Genomic DNA, 20,684 nt, shown 5'->3' with positions numbered 1-20,684 from the left:
GAAAAGCGTACTTCCTTCTGACCACTGCATGGGCCACATCTGTAGCTCAAACTGAAGTGCTCCAAGAGAATAAGATCAAGTTTATAGTCCAAATATTATTATGAGACAATAATATTTGACTTTTCTATTTTTGACAACCAGTCTAAAAATAGACTTTGATCACCCACACTGTGATCACTCACACTGTGATCACCCACACTGTGATCACTCACACTGTGATCATCCACACTGTGATAAAAAATAGAACTTGCGCCATAATTTGCCTGCGGGCCCACTTAGTGAAGGCAACTCTTTTCACTAAGCTCCATCATCTTGTTGCAATCTCAACATGGCATGTTGTTTCTTTTTCAATTTGTTTATTTTTTTATAAATTTTTAATTTATGAATCGTTTTGTTTTGTTTTTATGTTTTTTAAAATTTTGTTATTATTATTATTATTATTCTTACATTTTTTTAAAAATAAAATTTGATTTTAACTTGTTTACCATGTTTTGTTTTTCTATTTAATTTTTCATTTCTTTTTGGTTAATTTGTTTTGTTTTGTTTCCGTTTTTTTTAAATTTTGTTTCATTTAAAAAAAATATTTTAATTAATTTATTTTAATTTTATTTTGTTTTATTTATTTGTTACTTTTTTAAAGTTGTTAATTTTTTAAAGCAATTTTTTGGGTTATTTTTTCTTGAAATTTTATGTGAATCATTATTTTTGGAAAAACAAAAAAATTCAAATTTTATCATGTTTGAGCATAAAATTCATAAAATTTGATATTTTTTCAACTTGTTTTCTTCAAAAATTTCCATAAAAATATTTTATTTGACATGTCATTTTTAAAAGTCCGGAATTGTGATATATATATATATATATATATATATATATATATATATATATATATATATATATATAGATATGTGCAAAATGTATATTTTTTTGTCAAGTGTTTAAAATTATTATATTTGAGTGACATTCATTTTATGTGTATGGAAGTATTAATTAATGACACGTAATTATATAAAAATTATAACTTCACAATATTAATTTTATTATTCTTTAAAACTTTGCAAAAAGATTGAAAACTTCATTACAAAAAACATTACAGAGAATTACAAAGAAAAAGAAAAAAACACAAACTTGAAAAACCCTTAAAAAACAAAAATATGTGGAAGAAATAAGAAGAAAAAATAAGACAACTAAAAAATGTTTATACAACCAACATTTAAAAAACAAATGTGCATGATTAAAATACAAGAAAAATTAAAGTGTAAAAAATATGCCCGCGAAAAAAGAAAAGGTTGATGTTACATCAACCATTTTACAAATTAGCTTGAAAATCACCAATATTTTGAAAAAACTATCCATACCTAATACATAAGAAAATTTAAAGTGTCAAAAATAAGCTCCCCTCGAAAAAAATGGGTTGATGTTGCATTAATGCTTTTCAAAATTGACATGAAAATCAATAACATTTAAAAAAAAATGTCCACACTTAATACATAAAAAAATTTAAAGTGTCAAAAATATGCTAAAATAGGTTGATGGTATATCAACACTTTCAAAATCAGTATGAAAATCATGATTTTTTGTGACCTCGAAAAAAAATGAGAACTTGGTACATTCCTTGTTAAGTTGGTAACTAGTTATAATATACCCGCCCCCTTGTGAGTTGCTTATTATGTAATGAAAATATATTATGTGTTGATATATAGTAAGGAGAAAAATTAACATTGCAATCTAGGACATGTCAACAATTAAAATAAAGGGAAGTGTACAAAGTGAACAAGGAATTGCTTCAGAATTTCAAGCGTGGTGGTCCTCTTGTAGTATTATTGGTCCCCTTCCTAATGAAGCCCAATTACTTCAGTGCAGATTTCTTCTGTCACCTCTACACCAACTCCAACAACTACAGATCTGCTATCCTTAAAATTTAGAGCAAATTCTAGTGATACCTTGACATCATAACCCTTTAACTTTTGCACATATTCAATCCATCCTTCCTATTTAAAAATAACTCGGATGTGTTCATATGCTTCTAAAATCACTGCTCCAATTTGTTCATGGCAGATAAGTGAGCCTCCCATGGTTTTTGTATTTCTTTGCTCTCGATTGTCATTGTTATAGGATAGAGATAACAATTTGGAAATTTTCAGGGGATAGTTTCTTAATGTGGTACATAGTAGTGAGTTTAATGATTTCCAATGGATTTAAGAATAGGATGTAGAGGAATGGTGGTAGAAAGTAATGATAGGGAAGTACTCTTGCCGCCTTTAGAACCCATTCATTATGAGAAGTGTTGGAAAACGTACCTGTCACATCTTACCTTAGCAACTCCTCCTCCATACAATCAACTAAGTTTGTGGTTGGCACATAGAACATGCATTTTTGGTGAAGTTGCAACAATAGGCTAGAGTCATAGCAATAGGAATTGCATCAGCCAACATCATGGCAAAAGGAGTTGCAACAACATAAGTTGTGACAACAAAAGTATCTACACGAAAGTAGTATTTGTGGCTAAAGGAATTGTAGCAATGAGTATTACAACAACATGAATTGTAGCCATGGAAGTTGCAGCAATGGAAATGGAGTTTGAAATGGAAGTTGTAGTAATGGGAGTTGCATCAACAATATTTGCAACAACTATTTATTAACAACACTCTTCCCTACATAAGCAATCATTGCTATTGAAAAATATTTGACATAATCATTGCAAAGTATCCCCCTCTTTTTTTTCATGTCGATGCTAATGTAAGTCAACTTTCACATAGTAGGTGCCCATATATATGCCCATAGGAGTTTTTATAGATGATTTTTTTTTTTTCTAGAACATAAGAGTAGAATGAGTCATCTAACCGAGATTTTCTTTTTCACTAGATCCAAATCACTATTGGGCCATCCATTTGTGATTTTTCATAGGAAGGTTTCCTTAGATACTGGTCAATGATATAGGTGAAGCCTATGTCCATTAGCCATCAGGGGGGTTCTATATTTGTCTCTAGTGCATATTTTAATAGTTATACTGTCATAGATAGTATCAATCTCATAAGGTCCAAGCCATCTGGTATAAAACTTCCCTCTGAAGTCCTTAAAACTAGAATGGATAACAATGCCTAGTCCTTGGACTTGAATTTATTCTTTTCGATGAATTTGTCATGCCACTGTTCCTTTTGATTTCATATCATTGTTGTTCGATGCAAAGCAACGTGACAAAGTTCATCTAATTTTTTGATTTGGAGGAGCCTCTTCTTTTCAAGCCTATATTACATCCATTCCAAGTTGGATGGTTGTTCTAAGTGTATGGATCTCAATCTCAATTGGTAACAATACTCTTTTCTTGTATAATAACTCATAAGGAGTACAACCAATGGTGGTTTTCCTACGGTCCAATATTCTCATAAAGCTTCAGGAAGTCTAACATCCCAATATTTTAGATGTAACTGTAAAATTCAGGTGATGATGTTTTCGAGGATCTTACTTTGTTCCCTCCACTTGTTTGTTGGCTTGCAGATGATATGCTATGATAAATCTATGCTTGATCCTGCATTTCTCCATTAAACATTTGTTGAGGTTTTATGTGAACTGGGTTCCTCCATCCATGGCTATTTCTCATGATATCCCAAATTTGGTGAAGATTTCCTCATGAAGAAACTATGCTCCTACTTGCTCAGTTGCAACTAGAAGTACCTTGGCCTCTATATGCTTTGTGACATAGTCTGTGCATACTAGAATGTAGGAGTTGTGGCATGATGGTAGGTTGACCAATCCATTGAAATCAATGGACCACTTATTGAAGGGTTCCAACACTATCTATGGTTATAATGATGTCTTGTTGGATTATATAGCTCTTCCCATGCATTGGGAGTTATCGCACCTCCTTACAAACTCCTTAGCATATTTGAATATGGTGGGCCAATAGTACCCTTGATGAAGTACCTTGTACCTTGTTCTCTAGTCAGTGAAGTATCCCCCACATTGCCCCTCATGCTAGGCTTTGACGATCCCATATATTTCATCTTCTCTTATACATCTCCAAATAATGAGGTTGGGGCTTGTGTATAAGAGATATCCTTCAATCCATAAGAACCACCAACTTTGTCTCACAATATTTTGACATAATGAGAGATGGTGTGGAAGTCTACTTGTAGCCAATTAGTTAACGATATCTGCAAACCATGGAGAGTTAGTAGAAACAACAAATAGGTGCTTATCAAGAAAATAATCTTCTATAAGGGACTCATTTTCATTAAATGTGTGTTTATATAGGAAATTAGCCACAACATTATCTTTTCCTAGTTTATCTAGGATGTTGATATCATAATGTTGTAATAGTAACAACCATTTAGTACTTCTACCATTCATAATTGGTTTATTTATTAAATATTTGATTGCAACATGGTCAATGTGTAATATTACTGGATAATCTGTAATGTAATGCCAAAATTTGTTGATTGCATAAATGACCGCAATAAACTACTTCTTAGTTACCATGTAAGCTTTGTACGAGAAATATTTTTACAGAGGTAATAGATTGCATACATGCTTCCTTCTTCAAGTTGTCCTAACACAACTCCTATAGCAGTGTCTGAGGCATTTATGGCAATATGGAATGGGAGGGACAAATTCGGCCCACTTAAAACTAATGCCCTGGATACTTTAGACTTTAATTATTCGAAAGCATGTTGCCACTTTTTTCCACACGGACTTGGAATTTTTAGTTGGTAAATAAAATAAAGGATGAGAAATTTGTGAAAAAATTTCAATGAATCATCAATAGTAAACAACATGTCCTAGGAAGATGTGTACTTCTTTTTCTGAGCTAGGAGTAATTAAAACTATTATCACCCTATTTTTTGTTGGATCCACCTAAATACCTTTTGTTGAAATACAGTGACCTAACACAATACCATCAGTTAACATCATTTCAAGCACGAGATTGCTAAGGACCACACTAGGTTCCTTGCACCTTACTAATGTTTTTTCCAAATTAGCTAATGCTTCATCAAATTCATCACCATAAGTTGTGAAATCGTCCATATATATTTCCACACTATCATGTATCAGATTTAAGAATATACCAACTACAACTTCTTGAAAGGTAGAAACGACATTAAACAATCCAAATGGTAGAACTTGATATGAAAATTCCCCCCATGGACAAGTGAATATAGTCTTAACTTGGTTGTGAGGCATGATTTGGATCTAGTTATAACCACTGAATCCATCAAAGAAAGAGAAACACTTCTTCCCTGCTAAAGCATCCAAGATCTACTCAATAAAAGGAAAAAAAAATGGTCTTTGTGAGTTGCTTTGTTAAGTTCTTGATAGTCTACACAAAATCTATTCCCCACTTTTCTTAGATACTAAAACAAGAGGAGAAACCCATTGACTATACAAAATTGGATAAATAAAATCAATCACAAGTAGTTCTAGTAGTTCCTCCTTTACTATTTCCCTTAGTGTTGGATTCATTTGGTGTTGGGGTTGGAAAATGGGTCTAGATCCTTTCTTGATATATATGTTGTTGGCATTATGATTCAAGTGTTGTCCTTGATGGCAACTCACTCAGAGGTTGGTACAGATGCTCAGAGGTTGGTACAGGTGATGGAAACTTAATCAGAGGACAGATCTTAGTACAGCATGCCAAGAAAGTTCATACATGCAGGTTCGTTAAGCCCAAGTCGCGTGTACACGCTGGTTGGCTTCAGTAAAAGCGCGTGTATGTGGAAAACTTATCTTTGGTCCACGGCGGTTATTCCTTGGAAGTTGTGCCTATGGCTTTGGACCTTGGTGTCTCGACGGACGTGTTGATCCCTAGTTTTGAAGCTGATGGTATTGGATTTATATGGTTTTGGCTCTTGGTATTGAGCAAGGCCTAAAGCTATATAAGGAGAAAGATCATTAGGCCAAGTGTGTGTGAGTGGTGAAGATCTGAGGAAGTGTGAGATCCAAGTGCTAGTTATGGGTTGGTGATCTGAACCAAGGTTTCACTCATGTGGAGGATGATGAAGGATGGAACGAGATCTCAAGGCTTGAAAAGATTATCTTCATATGGTTTGACTGTTAATAGACTAGATCTATTGACGCATGTTTATTGTCATGATCTGGGTATGTTTTGATGTCTGATATAGCTGCAGAGTTTTAAGGTTGAATTTACAGATCTATACGAGGGTTGTCTTTGGTAAAAGAGCGTATACACGCAGGTTGGGCTCGTCAAAGTAGCGTATACAATGTGAAGTATGAATATGGAGTTGAATCTGGTTGTTGTTATGCTGTCTGTGTTCTTGACAGGGTTTCAGTGATACAGTATTGGGTGATTCAGAGATTGATGATGCAGGTTGCTCTACAATGGTGATTGTTTCATGGATCCAGTATGAAAATGTATGAAACGTGGTCCCGGGAAGATCGTAGGCCGGCACCTACGTACTGGTAAGCATATCAGCCAGTACAAGAGCCAAGGGGGTTGTAGCTCCCTTCCAGGAGCAGCTGGAAAACGAGTGAAGGTTGTAGCCTTCTGTAGGGTTGGCACCTACGTACTAGTAAATGGATCGGCTAGTACAAGAGCTATGAGGGTTGTAGCCCTCTGCAGGTTGCAGCCTGCGTGCTGGTAAAGGACTGCACCAGTACATTGTAAAAGAAGTTTCTTATTAAAGAAGAAAGAGACGAATTGCAGCAGGTGGTTTTCACCCACATTGGGTTTCCACCTTATATCATGGTGTTCATGTGTGTGGCTCTTGTGTGATGTTCTGTTCTGTTATACTGCACTTGTTTACTGTTAATATGGTTAATAATGTTCTGATGCATTTACTGAAGATAAGCTAACTGAATCATAAGATCTCTGAATATACGCTAGTTGCTTTAGACACAGTCGCGTGTACACGCGGGTTCACTTAACTGAAGTCGCGTATATGTTTCTGAGCATGAAATTGGAAAAGTTTTATCTGATCTGATAATACTGATTCACCCCCCCTCTCAGTATTATTTCCAACATATGTGATATGTGCCAAGCCCAATATGGATTCCCTTCATGTCTAAGTAATCCCTAGTGGAGGCGTCGCTATGTTTTTGTAGTACCTTGATTAACTTCTCTTTCTATTGTTTAGTTAACCCTTGGTTGATCGACCATGACTCATTTGTATGGTTTCTGTAGTGGAACATTGATTCTCCTTATGTAAAGGCTCATTTTCTATGGGTGAAGTGCTTGTTGAAGTAAGAGAATCTTATAACTTTGAGTGAAAAATATGATCAAGGGCGTGTGCATGATTTGAGGAAAAATAAGAGGCTATGAAATCATTGATCTTGTCATTATCTGTCTTCTCATGCATGACCAAGTATTGATCTATAGAGAATACATGATAAAATTCTACCTCCTCATCACTATACTCTTTTTAGTCTATATGGGTATTTTTGAGTCTACACTAAGCTTGGAAGGAGGATAAAGGGTCATTTGTTTTGCATAGGTCCCATGCACGATAGTCATGTTTCTTGACCTACAAATAATGTAAGCATCGATAATGGCTAACCAAGGTCTACCCAATATCAGAGCCTGCCCTCCCAAGGAGGTCTTGGGTTGAAAAATCATGAAATTTGTATGGTATTCCCATGAATCCACCAAAACTATGAAATCTTCTAATATCCCTTATGTTTTGTTGGTATGAATATCAACAAGTTGTAATATGGTTGGGGTCTACCTAAGACCAGAGGGCCTTAAGGATTTATTTATTTCTCATGTCATGACATTAATTGCATTACCCAAATCAATAAATGTGTTAGGAATACTAGTTTTTGTTGACACATAATCTTCATGATTTGGTAAATTTATGTAAATAATTAAATTAGGAATGTGAACAGTCATCGGGAGATGAACTAAACAGTCACTCCCTATTGTATATAACAAAGACCTACCTAATGGAATAATACACAAATCAATTTTTGTTTTGTGGAGTTACTGCCTGGCCTGACATGGTATCAGAGCCAGCTCCTTTTTTTAGCTCTTATGCTCCTGTAACTCCTCTGTCTGCCATATCCCATCTGTCCTGACATGGTACAGTCCTGAGTTACCTACGCTCTCTATTCTGCCATAACGCGCTACCTCTGCCATATTCCTTTCCAGTGATGCCTCTGTCCATAACGCGCTGCCTCTGCCATATCCCATCTGTCCTGACATGGTACAGTCCTGAGTTACCTACGCTCTCTGTTTTACCATAACGCGCTGCCTCTGCCATATTCCTTTCCAGCGCTGCCTCTGTCCATATTCCAAAAAAAAACTGATGCCAGGCGCTGCTGCAAACTCACTATCGACCGCTCGACCTTACGCCTCTGCCTGGCCTGCTCGATCTTGGACATATGGGTATCTGTTTTCCTCATAATGCCAGGCCTGAAGAGTCACGGGAATTTTTTTTTTGCTCTTGTTATTACATTCCTGCGCCTGCTAATGTTGCCCTGTATTGAATCGTTGTATACGGGCTTCATTCTAGCCACCATTGCTAAGGTTTTGAAAGCCTGTCATGAGTTATGTTGGGCATTGTAGTTCACCGCGACCACCACCACTTGTTGATCTGAGAACCAGAAACCGTCAACGTTGCAAAACCTCAAGCTTACTTTATAGCGTAACAGCAGAAAGTATTTGATTAGTTTATTGCTATTTCGAATCTGAGCACCCAGTATTTGATTAGTTTATTGCTGTTTCGAATTTGAATAGTTTATTGTGTCCTTTAGCTTCGGTGGCCTGGTGCACCCCAGCGTTGTTTATTTGTTTAATCAGTTAAAGAGAAGTTATGGTGGTGCTCTGAGCGTTCGATTTTTGGGACGGTTTGTCAAAGATTACTCCCCCGTTTAAATCATCGCTTGCTGTCTTCAAAGTGCCATCAGATTTCGTTCGGATTGCTGGGATATTTTGGTTCTCTGGAGTCTTCAAAGCCTTCACGCAGGAAGCTAATCAGCTCGGCCTCTTCTTTGTATATATATCTGGCCGGTCCATACCTCGATGAGCGTATTGATTGGTATTTGATATAATATTCGTTGATTGGTCAGAGAATATTGTAAATTTGAGATGTTGCAAATAATTTGTTATGTATTGAAAGCTCAAAAATAGTGGATACAATGGATTATTCTGCCCATGTTTATACATATTTTCCATACCATGTAATATTTGAATGTAATGATGGATGCATTTATATCTAACATTGGAGGCATTTGAAGAAAATACATTTGGAGAAAATATGTTGCATAAAGTTGTAGCGTGAGGTATTGATGTACATATTGGTATATGAGGAAGAGATTTGAAATCTTTTGAGAATGCCCTTTTGAGTACAATTTTGCTGTATATTGGCAGAAGTATTCTTCTATCAGCAGATTTTTTTTTTTATACATAATGCATTCGATCATATCCATGGTGGGAATAGTTCTCACTAGCAAGGAGAACTATCTTGAATGGTCCCGATAATAAAACACACCCTCATTTTCAATGAGTTGTGGAAAGGAGTGTGTGTCGAAGAAGGAGACAATGACCTAGTACAACCTACCTCAAACAAAGAGCTCGTCATTTGGGAAAACAAGAACAGCAAAGCTTATGCTTTAATTGCAGCATTTGTAAATGAAGAGGTGAGTCACCATATTTCGTCACATTCAACTGCCTTTGAAGCTTTACAAAAGCTGAAAGAACTCTATGACTCACATTCTGCACTTAAAGTCGTTCAACTCATGATTAAACTCTTCTCTCATGAACTGCAAAATAATGATCCTCTTGCTCTTGCATCTGAGGTAAAGTCTATAATGCATGATATCAAATCCACTAAGGTTGAATTGGATATTCCTCTTATTGCTTTTCTCAAGGAACTTTATCCTACTTACTCCAATTATCTTGAGTCATTGCAAGCAAATGGAAATCTCAAAGATATAACCTTTGACTCTCTTGTGAAAAAGTTCGCTGAAAGAGAGAAAGCTTTTGAAAAGAAGAGATCCCCTGAATCTTCTGAAGAGACTGTGTGCCTTGCTCATAAAGAAAAACATCCTGCTGAAGATTCTACAAGAGGAAGAGGTGGACGAAGAGGAAGAGGAAGATATTTCAAAGGCGAGGGGGCAGACATTCTCAAGGAGAGAAGGCATATTTGCACTACATACGCTGCAAAAGAAATGGATCACATGATGCCTCTACATGCAAGCTACCATGGGACAAAATTGAGTAGAAAAGAAATCAACAGAAAGGTAAAACTGATGATACAGACAAAGGTAAATCACCTGAATCTGCTCACTATGTTGACGCACAATGTAATATTGGAGTAAATGAAGATTTGTTTAATGCTTCACTTGCTTCATGGAAAAATGATTGGTTGCTTGACTTAGGAGCAACCTGACACATGACTCATAGAAAATATTTTTTTGAAGATTTCACTGACAATGTTGATGGAGCAGTATACTTTGCAAATCAATCAAAAATCAAGCCATCAGGGCATGGCACAATCAAGCTTAAACTGCCTGGTCTTCCAGACTTTCTTCTGGATCATGTTCTATATCTCTCATAGCTCAAGAGAAACTTGTTGTCCTTGGTCCACATCTGCTAGCAAGGTCACTCCATTCATATGTTTGATGGCAAGCTTGAGGTAAGAAAAGCATCTGACCACTCACTTGTCATGAGGGGAATAGAAGAAGAAAGGCTTCTCAAACTGCAAGGAACCTTTGCTCATGCACAACATTTCTCATATATTTCTCATCATGAAGAAGGTACACTTCCATCAAGTTTATTATGGCATGCTAGATTTGGACATTTAAACTATGACAGTCTCCGCTTATTGAAGAAAAATGGTGTTGCTGGTTTGCCTACAATTCCTAGGAAACTTAAGCAATGTGATGCTTGCATTCTAGGAAAGCATAGCAAAAGTCTTTTCATGATTCACATTCAAGAGCACATAGGAAGCTTGAACTCATTCATTCAGATTTATGTGGTCCAATGCTTGTTCCTTCTGCAAATGGAAATAAATATATCATGACATTGATTGATGACTACACCAGAATGTGTTGGGTTTATTTATTGAAGAACAAATCTGATGCTTTTCAAACATTCAAGAATTTTCATAAATGGATTGAAAATGATGCACAATCTCACATTGGGTCTATTCGCATTGATAATGGAAAAGAATACACATCAAATGAATTTGAAAACTATCTTCGCCAACATGGGATTAAACATCAAACAACTGTGCCTTATAATCCCCAACAGAATGGTGTAGCCGAAAGAATGAATAGAACAATCTTAAATATGGTACAATCCATGCTCTTCTTCAAGAATGTAAAGATAATGTTTTGGGATGATGCTATTCTATGTGCTGCATATATAAAGAATAGATGTCCATCTAATGCTATTAAAAACAAGACTCCTTATGAAATGTGGCATGGACATGTTCCTTCGGTAAAGCATCTCAGGGTCTTTGGTTCCACCTGTTATGCTTTGATACCAAAGGTACATAGAAACAAACTTGGTGCTAGAAGTCGCAAGTGTATCTTTCTAGGGTACTCAAACACCTCCAAAGCATACCGCCTCTATGATGAACTAAATAAGAAGTTTGTTGTATCTAGAGATGTAATTTTTCTTGAATCATCCAAAACTGACAATGTTGTTGAGCGGAAACTTGATCGCTTGGATAGATTCATAAAAGCAAAATCATTTCAAGAATTTGATAATCAGATTCCACATCTTCAAGGGGGGATTCCTATACTAGATCAACATGTGGAATCTTCTTCTGAAGAACACTCTCCCCCGCATGAAACTCCAACAACGGATGATGCTTTAAGTGATGTAATTGATAGAATTGGGAGACTAAATCTTGATTCAATCCCAACTCAATCAACGGAGTAGCCTGGACCATCTCAGAAAGGTCCCCCAAAGTGGCTGACAAAGACAATTGAAAGTGTTCATCCTGATGAAGTTGGAAAGACAGGAACCATAAATTCAACCGGAAAAATGGAGGTGATGTAGATGACTCTAGTTCACCTGTTGATATGGATGTTTCTTATGATTGTGAATTGAACTTGTCTACAGATTTTGAACCAAATTCCTTCAAAGAAGCTGCTTCTCATGATGAATGGAAAGAAGCAATGCAAAAGGAGTATGATTCCCTCATAAAGAGCGACACTTGGAAGCTGGTTGATCCTCCATTAGGAACCAAACCAATTGGCTGCAAGTGGGTCTACAAGAAAAAGTATAAAGCTGATGGCTCACTTGACAAGCACAAAGCTAGGCTTGTGGCAAAAGGTTTTGCACAGAAGAAAGGGGTCGATTATGAGGAAACTTTTCCCCCACAGCAAAATGGGCTACCATCCAGGCACTCTTTGCACTAGCAGCTCAGAACGGTTGGAAAGTCCACCAAATGGATGTAAAAAATGCTTTCTTGAATGGATATATAAAAGAGAATGTTTTTATGTCCCAGCCTGAAGGATTTGCTGTGAAAGGACATGCACATAAAGTATGCAAACTTTTGAAGTCCTTATATGGCCTCAAACAAGCACCGAAAGCCTGGTATGAAAAACTAACAGAGCATCTTCTGAAACTCAATTTCAAACATTTTGATCTTGATGATGCAACTTTATTTGTCAAGAAAGTTGGCAAAATAGTTGTATCTCTTGTGGTATATGCAGATGATCTTTTGATGACAGGGAACAATGAAAGCTACATTGCATCCATAACGAAGGTGTTAGAGTCGCTCTTGTTGCCCTCCATCAGCGATCAAAGCTCTTTGCATTTGCATATGTAGGTGTCTCATCAGTGTTAATTTTTGCATCCCATTAGGCATGCCGTAACCCTGATGGAGGAGCTGGTATATTTTTCCCCTCTTGGCATTGCTGGCTTAGGTCATTTCAGTCATTAAGCTCTCTCAAAGCTTGTCTTGTCTTGTCTTGAGTCAATCTCCTAGGTCTAGGGTTTTGGTCAAAAATGTCTACAAGGTCATGTTTTGAAGGTCAATAAGTGTTCAGCAAGCCAGAGGGATGATGGTAAAGATGTTTATTCGAGATTTTTTATCCTGTACAGTTAATTTTCACCTTGGATTTAAAAACTCTGTTTTTAAAGCCAAGGTCATTTTAAATTTTTGTAAAAAAGTGATGAAATTTCAAAAGTGTTCAGCGGACAAAATGCAACCCTGGTCCCCTTGCCTAGATCCCTCAGATGATCTACCTGCAAAAAGAATCAATTCAAAGCACTAAATGAGTCAATTTCAGGACAAAGGAAGCCAAAAAGTCAGTTTTGTAAAATGTCAATGAGAAACTTTAGAAAGTGGATTTGAGCATGAAATTTTTTCAAATGGAGTTTATAAAAACCCAATCTCCCTCCTTTTAATCTCATTATGCATCCAAGGCATTGGCAAGTGCGAGTGAGCAAGTATCCAAGAGCTTTGGGAAAAATCTGGTCGAATTCGGGCTCAAGACAGGCGCACGACCCGTCAGGCCAGGCGCGCGACCCGTCAGGTGTGCGCGACCCATCAGCAAGCATCCAGCAGTGTAGTTTTGTAACGGGCACGACCCGTCAGGTGCGCGCGACCCGTTGGGTATGGCGCGCGACCCGTCAACGTTTCCCCTGCAAACTCAACTCAAAATCGCTCAAACTTCCTCCAAATCTTCAAGTTGTTTAAGGTAGGCCCTCTACACTTCAATTTGGTTGTTGGTTATGATTGAAGACCCTCATGCTTGTGTTTAAGAATCAAATTGTTCAAGTGGAAGAGGCTTCATATGACTGTAATATTAATGGTTAAAATGTGCTAGGGTTTGTGTTGTTTCAAGGTTTTTTCCCTTTGTAATTGTTTCCCTCCTTCCCCTCTCCACTCACATTTGTATTTTCCCATACTATTTTATAAATAAAATGCAAACCCTCCCTTCTCCCTAATCACTAAAAATGCAAACCCTACCCCTCTGCCAAAGCATCAAAAGTTCAAACCCTAATCTTGCTGCACCATATGCATGTGTAAACACAAGAATTTGTTGGTGAATATATAAAGAGTTTTGTAAATATGTTCCCCTATCTTCCCTTGTTAGTGCATATATTCATATTCCCATATGTTCACTTTCTATACATGTATTCCCATATGCAGTGATTTTTGCAAATGATTTCCCAATATTCCTGATTATAAACATGTATTCCTATATGCAATAACTGTTTGCAATGTTTTCCTTAAATTCCCTGTTATATTCATATATTCCCAATTCCTTGTAAAGAGGTCCCTCCCCTAACATTTCCCTCATGTCCTTGTCCCCTTGAAACAACATAGAAATCAGCATTTTATAAAGCAGAAGCAGCAGTACATTTTGTCCACTTTGCTCTTTTAAACATGTCAGAAACCGAAACCTATGAGCAAAGTGATGACCAGTCATCAGCTTCAGAGATTGAGGTATAGAGGAGGCCTCATAAGGGCGGTAAGGGTGGACATCATAAGGGAGAGGAGCCCACATCTTTAGCAGAATTACAGGCTTGTCCTATGGCAGTCACATGTTTTCAGTATATGTCTTGTTATGAGTTCTGTGAGAGGATCTCTCGGATTCAACACCATAGAGAGTTGGCCCGCCTTTTTGTTTTACACTTGCATGATGGACATGTCAACCTTGCAGGGGTGGACTTTACATTGACACCCGAGGTGATCTCACATGCCACAGGGATACCTAATGTTGGGGAGGTGTGGAACAAGCGCAAGGTGCTAGATTATGTTCATTTTGAGCCTTTTGTCCGGCCACCATTCATGAGACATTTGGCAGGTGTGTTTCCGTTCAGGTTTCTCAGGAGCGAGTATGCTCCCATGATGAGGCTCATTATGCACTATTTTACTTGTGAGGGCAGATTTTCACAGGTGTATTCATATCATATTCGCCTCATGATGCACTTCACCCGAGTGAGGATGATGAACATCCCGGTTTTCTTCTATCAGAACTGTTGTGGGGAAAAGTATCCGATGCGGATGACCCTATCCCTACTCTAAAGGTGACAGTCTTTAGCAACAACTGAAAGTAAAGCTTTGATGTTTTCCTTTATGAAAGTACAGAGAGAAGGATGAAAAGATTAACCAACCTGGTGTCTTTCGCTTAGTCGATCCTTGTCCTCCCTCTTTGTCTCTTGTTCCCAGCTCCTTGCTCTCTTTGCCGGTCCAGCTACACACAGATCCTGCACAAAACAAGAGAGCAAACTACAAGATACATGTACTCATAACTGAAGCATGGATTAGGATGAATCAAATATACATGTAAATACAATACATCAATGCAATACAAGTATATAGGAGAACATGCAAAACTTTATTGATAGAAGTAACAGGGTTCTGAGAAGGTTACAACCAATGATGGCTCCAATCCAGCAGCACCTCCCCAGCAGCAAGAACTCTCCTCTTCACCTCTAGTAAAACAATCACCCAATAGCTCTAACTGTAAACCAACAACACCTCCTTGCTTTACACAAACTTCCAGCCTCCTTTAGACCTCATAGAAGAGCTCTATATATAGGAGAGAAGAAGAGAGGATGAGTCAGCTTGAGACTGACATGAAGCTACCTTGTGTCCTCTCCCTCTTCAGTTAATCTTCAGTTCTTGAGTCCACTTGGAGATCCTTGCTTACACATGGTGATCAAGTACCTCTTACTGATCACAGGGCGAATCTCATGAACCAAGTGTCAGTTTGGAAGCTTCCTGGGCAGTTGACACCTTGCAGAATGACTGTGCCACTTGGCCAATCTCGCCCAGCGCAGGTAGCCTTCATTAGATTTGACTTCCAGCGCAGGTACAAGGAGGAGCAGTTGCATTCCAGCGCAGATGCTCAGTGGAGCAGCTGACATGATCCAAAATAAGCCTGTTTTGAAGTGTTTTCAGGTGGAGAACTGATTGGAAGTGCTGTTGTTTGATGACCTTGTTCTTTTAGGGGTAAGAACAACATGTTTAGGGACTGAGGATCCCTGTAATTATTGACATTTCATGCTCCATGTCGCGAGGCACAAAAATGTCTATAACAGTTGCCCCCTAAAGTATGAGGCCGTTTATCGGGTGAAATGCTTTATCTAGAGGGTCCGAAGTTCATTCTAGTGCTGAGGAGGCGCCCTGTAATACAATACAATACAATACATTATTTTTCATTCTATTTTCATGATCTAGCTGAGGCGAGCATTCCCATGCTCAGCTTTTATAAATACATTTTGGTACATATGACAGACGATCGTCTGAAGGTAGACTGATAATTTTCTGCTGAAATTATCATCCTTTGAATAGGATGATCATCTGCTGCAATGATGTACATGGCAAATGCTTTTATATTTCCTGAATATATATCGCAGCCCGGATGGATGAAACTAGATCCGGGGTCTTCAAACTCGTTCGATCTTCACTCTAAGTACAAGTCGATCCATGTGAGAATTGCGCTGAAGTCGAACATGGAAAGACATCGCTTGATTACCGGTCAATAATGAAAACCGTTAACAAGCGCGAGAGGAATCACCAATAATGATGATGATCCTCAAGGTACTGCAGTACAATTCACGTGGCGTGAATAAAGGACTTGGCGTCGAACGCCACGCAAAATCTTCTGGTCGAAGGTCATTGATGTATACCTGTCGCCGGAAGTGAGAAACTTGCCATTGAGGCATGCAAGCTTCAAAGTACTGATGGGGGTGTTCCTAGATCAACTTCTTGGATAATGAGCTGAAGTCGACAAGAAGCGATCCGTCAAAGGAGGGCCTTAATGAATCCCACATCAATGACACGGAACGGAGCTAATGACTTTAGTGGAGGTGAAAACAAACTGTGACATATGATTCAGGGTGGCGATCATGAATGGATGAAGGATAATGTATGGCAGTGGACGGGACACGGTTGACACTTTCAGAATGACCCCTCTTGAACATATAACGACACTGATGCGATGGATTGGTAGCATTACCCCAAATGTGGATGGTTTGGTGAAGACCATGGCGATGAGACCGGTGAATGAAACAACCCAACCCGATGTGGTACGGAGGAAAAGTGTCATGTTCAAGAGTGACTTGCTACCATTAAACTTTGATGTTCTCCCAATTTTTCCCCAGTCATTTCTGACCAGTACCTCTTTATTTTTGTCAAGCTTGAGGAGGATAACATATGCTTGTTCTATAACCTGCCCTTCGGGCAAGCCCATCGCTATGATTTAACGAGCCTAGCGATAGGGAAACTCGTTCTCGTCTAAAGACAAGTTTGTCGCTATTTAATCATTTTAACGAGTCTAACGACAAGGAAAACTCGGTCCTTTTCATTTTTAGAGAGTCTGAAAAGGTACAGAAAGTTAACTCCATGATTCCTTTTTCGTCAGCTAATCCCTTAAGTCCGAAAAAGTATAAAACAATACAGAAGGGATGGCTGTTCGGTACTTTTAACGAGCCGAACAAGACAAGCGCTCGATCCTTTTGTACAATAATCCCTCAGGTCCAAAAAGATTAAAATTTAGAGGAGGGATAGCGTTCCGGTCATTTAACGAGCTGGAAGGCCAAAACTCGGCAAACTTTTCATATTTTACGAGTCAGTGAAAAGAGCTCAAAGAAGACTCCTCTCTTGAGGAACGAGTGATAAACAGGGATAGCAGCAGATTCCAGGTACAGGTTGGAATTTTCCAATCATGGCAGTGTCACAAGGATGGCTAGGTGAAATCACTCTTTGCAGATGTTCCTCAAAATAGGTAAACACACATATGGAGATGAACGATTGGCCAAATGAATAGATGGAGGTGACGGTGCACAAAACACGACCAAGGCTTTAATATGGCTGTCAAAGGTTACATTTACCACGGTTATTTACCGGTTCATTTTTTCTGGATGAGCTTGAACTCTAGGGGAAGATTGCTCACAACTTATGTTTATTTTTTAACGAGCATGAACTATGTGCTAAAACTGCTCGATAATGCTAATCATGCCCCCAGCATAACAATGCAATCGAGGTGCATGTCCCCCAAGCTTCATTGCATTCAACTTTGTTGATTGGAATGAAGGTTTACCATTGAGATCTGGAAAGGGGATTGTTTCATTTTTTTAATGAGGTTGACATAGTAAAAGAACTATCCTCATGGTTTTTCATTTTTTAACGAGGTTGACCTGAGATAGGAACTATCCTCAATCTTTCAGATCCGCTAGAAACAGAAGGTCTCATATTCCATTGTGGTCATTTCCGCCATATTGTTTGAAGGCGGTAATGCGGAAGTACCCATTAAAGTAGGGTCTTTTAGGAGAATGACTCCGATATTTTGGAGAGAGTGATTCCTTCCCTGGATCATAGGAGTGCTTCCCGTAGTAAATGGTGGCACAACTTTTGTCGAAGTTGTCGTTGAACTGCTTGGTTGATCATTTCCTTTACTGTTCGATGACTGCGGATGCCCGCAGTTTTTGCACTTTGTCGAAATCAAAGCATCATTTTGCTGTTCAGAGGTCGACACCATTAGTATCTGGCACCGGGAAGTATCTCCACTGTCAACCAGATTTTGGCTTGGATTGGGAAACGGATCAGTTAATACAGCTGGGGTTTGTGAATTCTTTAAGAATCTTTTAAACTCGGCTTTATATGGACAATTTGCTGTCCAATGATCCTCATCGCATATATGACATGGACTCGTTGGTTTCCCTTTCCTAGGGGGGCTTGAAGAAGTTTTTTGAGGGGATGACTCACCTTGTTTTTTCTTCTTCCCTTCGTTTTGTTTCTTCTTGCTTCCTGGTTGATTGGAGTTTTTGCCTTTATCCGTAGATACAGCATTTACCTCCGAAGCAAGAATCTCTTGATTTGCTTTTTGATCCGAAGTCTTACGGGTTTTCTTATTCGAATCCCTTGTCGACTTAGCGTTTGCAGTTCCAATCACGCCATCACCGGCATGAGAGTCACTATTCGATCCGGGAGGAGGAGGGATTGAAAATTCTGGTCTGGGGGCGTCAGGTATCTTATCATAGAGCGTGCCCGACTGAGTATATACTAAGTCCAAATATTGAGCACGAGCAATAACCTGCTCCTCCGTTACGACGCCTCCCTTGGCCACATCTTCCATTATAGCAGGAAGAAGCGACTTTATAAACCACTCAGCTAATAGCTGATCTGGAACGTAGGTCTTTACCATTCTGCGACGACGACGCCACTCATGTATATGATCAGATATATGTGTGGCAGTTGTCTGCTTGAAATTGGTCAAGATCTCTGTTCCAGTTTCATACCTTATAGGTAACTGAAAGTGTGTTAAGAAAGTCGTGGCCAGGGAACTAAAATTGTCGAACGAGGCTCTAGGTAATTCAATATACCATTTGGCCGCCGGACCAGTCAATGTCCTCTGGAAAAGGCGAAGCCTTATTGAATCATCATTCAAGGTATTCGACGAACACCATAGATGGAATGTCATCACATGATTCGACGGGTCTTCGCCCGGATTTCCATTGAATTTAGGAATGTCCGAAGGAAGTTTGTGAGGAATCGCTGGCCACCAATGGGCATAGGCGATTGGATCGTTCGTCAATCGATGTAAATCTGGTAATTCTAGGGTCGCCACGAATGGCAACTGCTGATTCAGGTTTGGCGAGGCGTACCCAGGATACGATGGAATTGCCTGAGCAGTAGGCCTTTGCACACCAGCATAATGCAACTGATGTTGATATGACTGATATGGATGGTGGACTTGGCCACTGTAAAGTGGTTGATTTAACCCGTTCTGAATATAGGGTTGCCCACTATTCGCAAAGATCTGATGCTCAGATCCTTGGTACACCTGTTGAAACTGAGGTTGTTGGTATTGCACCATCCATGGTTGTGAAGCCATGTTTTGCTGTGCGACACTAACCGACGGACCAAGATTCGGTGTTATAGTTCCCATTTGTATCTGTGTCGTCCCGGCAGTTGGTGATTGTGGTTGTGTTGCAGGGTCAATAGGCTGTTGCATTACAACTTGGGGTTGACATACAACAGGCATCGATTGAACTTGCGACACGGTTACAATTGCTGGCGTCGTCGGGATACTAGACATAGGTACACATTGTTGCATGGAATATACAACTCTTGGTTGTTGGGGTAACATAGGTACCCAACCACTCGTCGTTACTTCAGTCAAACCTGAATGTGGTTGAAAACTGCCGTATGGGTATCCCCCCGAAAGGGGAAGTGAAAGGGCATATTGCCCCCCATACGGCAACAATCCGGAGCTCAAGGGTATAGATGGCCTTTGAGGACTGGATGGCCCAAACTGATTCCCAAAGGGATCAATTTGTCTCGTTTCAACATAAGAATTACCGGGTATTATACCGGAAGAACAAACTAGAACAGACCAAGTTGTCATAATAGTCCCTGGGTGGACTCCTTCTAGTTGATGAGAACTAGTCGGGACGGCTGGTATGCCGGCAAACATCGTTGGATTGGCAGCAGGAGCTTCTGCTGTCGCTGTGTCGTTTGGCACAGTCCTAGATGTCGACGGTTGTTCAGACATTTTAAGTCTATCTAATAAATTTCCTAACGATTCTTCAGGAACTTCCTGTGGCGATGGACAAACTTCTGATGCAGAAGGAAAAAGAGTGGTACCTACTTCAAAATGAATTGGAGTATTTGCTTGCTGGTCCTCTACGATTTCCTCTATTGCAATTAGACCAGGAGGAAGAGGAAGACCTTCAGGTCCGTAAAAGATTTCTGGTGCCGAAGAAGGGGTTGCTTCGACAGCGACAGTCGTTTGAACAACAAGACTCTGTGGACCGG

The sequence above is a fragment of the Pinus tabuliformis genome, chromosome 2_2 (assembly GCF_031772625.1).
Source record: "Pinus tabuliformis cultivar Carrire ecotype Pingquan chromosome 2_2, CPIR1, whole genome shotgun sequence".
Classification (NCBI taxonomy): domain Eukaryota; kingdom Viridiplantae; phylum Streptophyta; class Pinopsida; order Pinales; family Pinaceae; genus Pinus; species Pinus tabuliformis.
The sequence above is the reverse complement of the archived record's forward strand: the minus strand, read 5'-3'. Positions refer to the sequence as shown.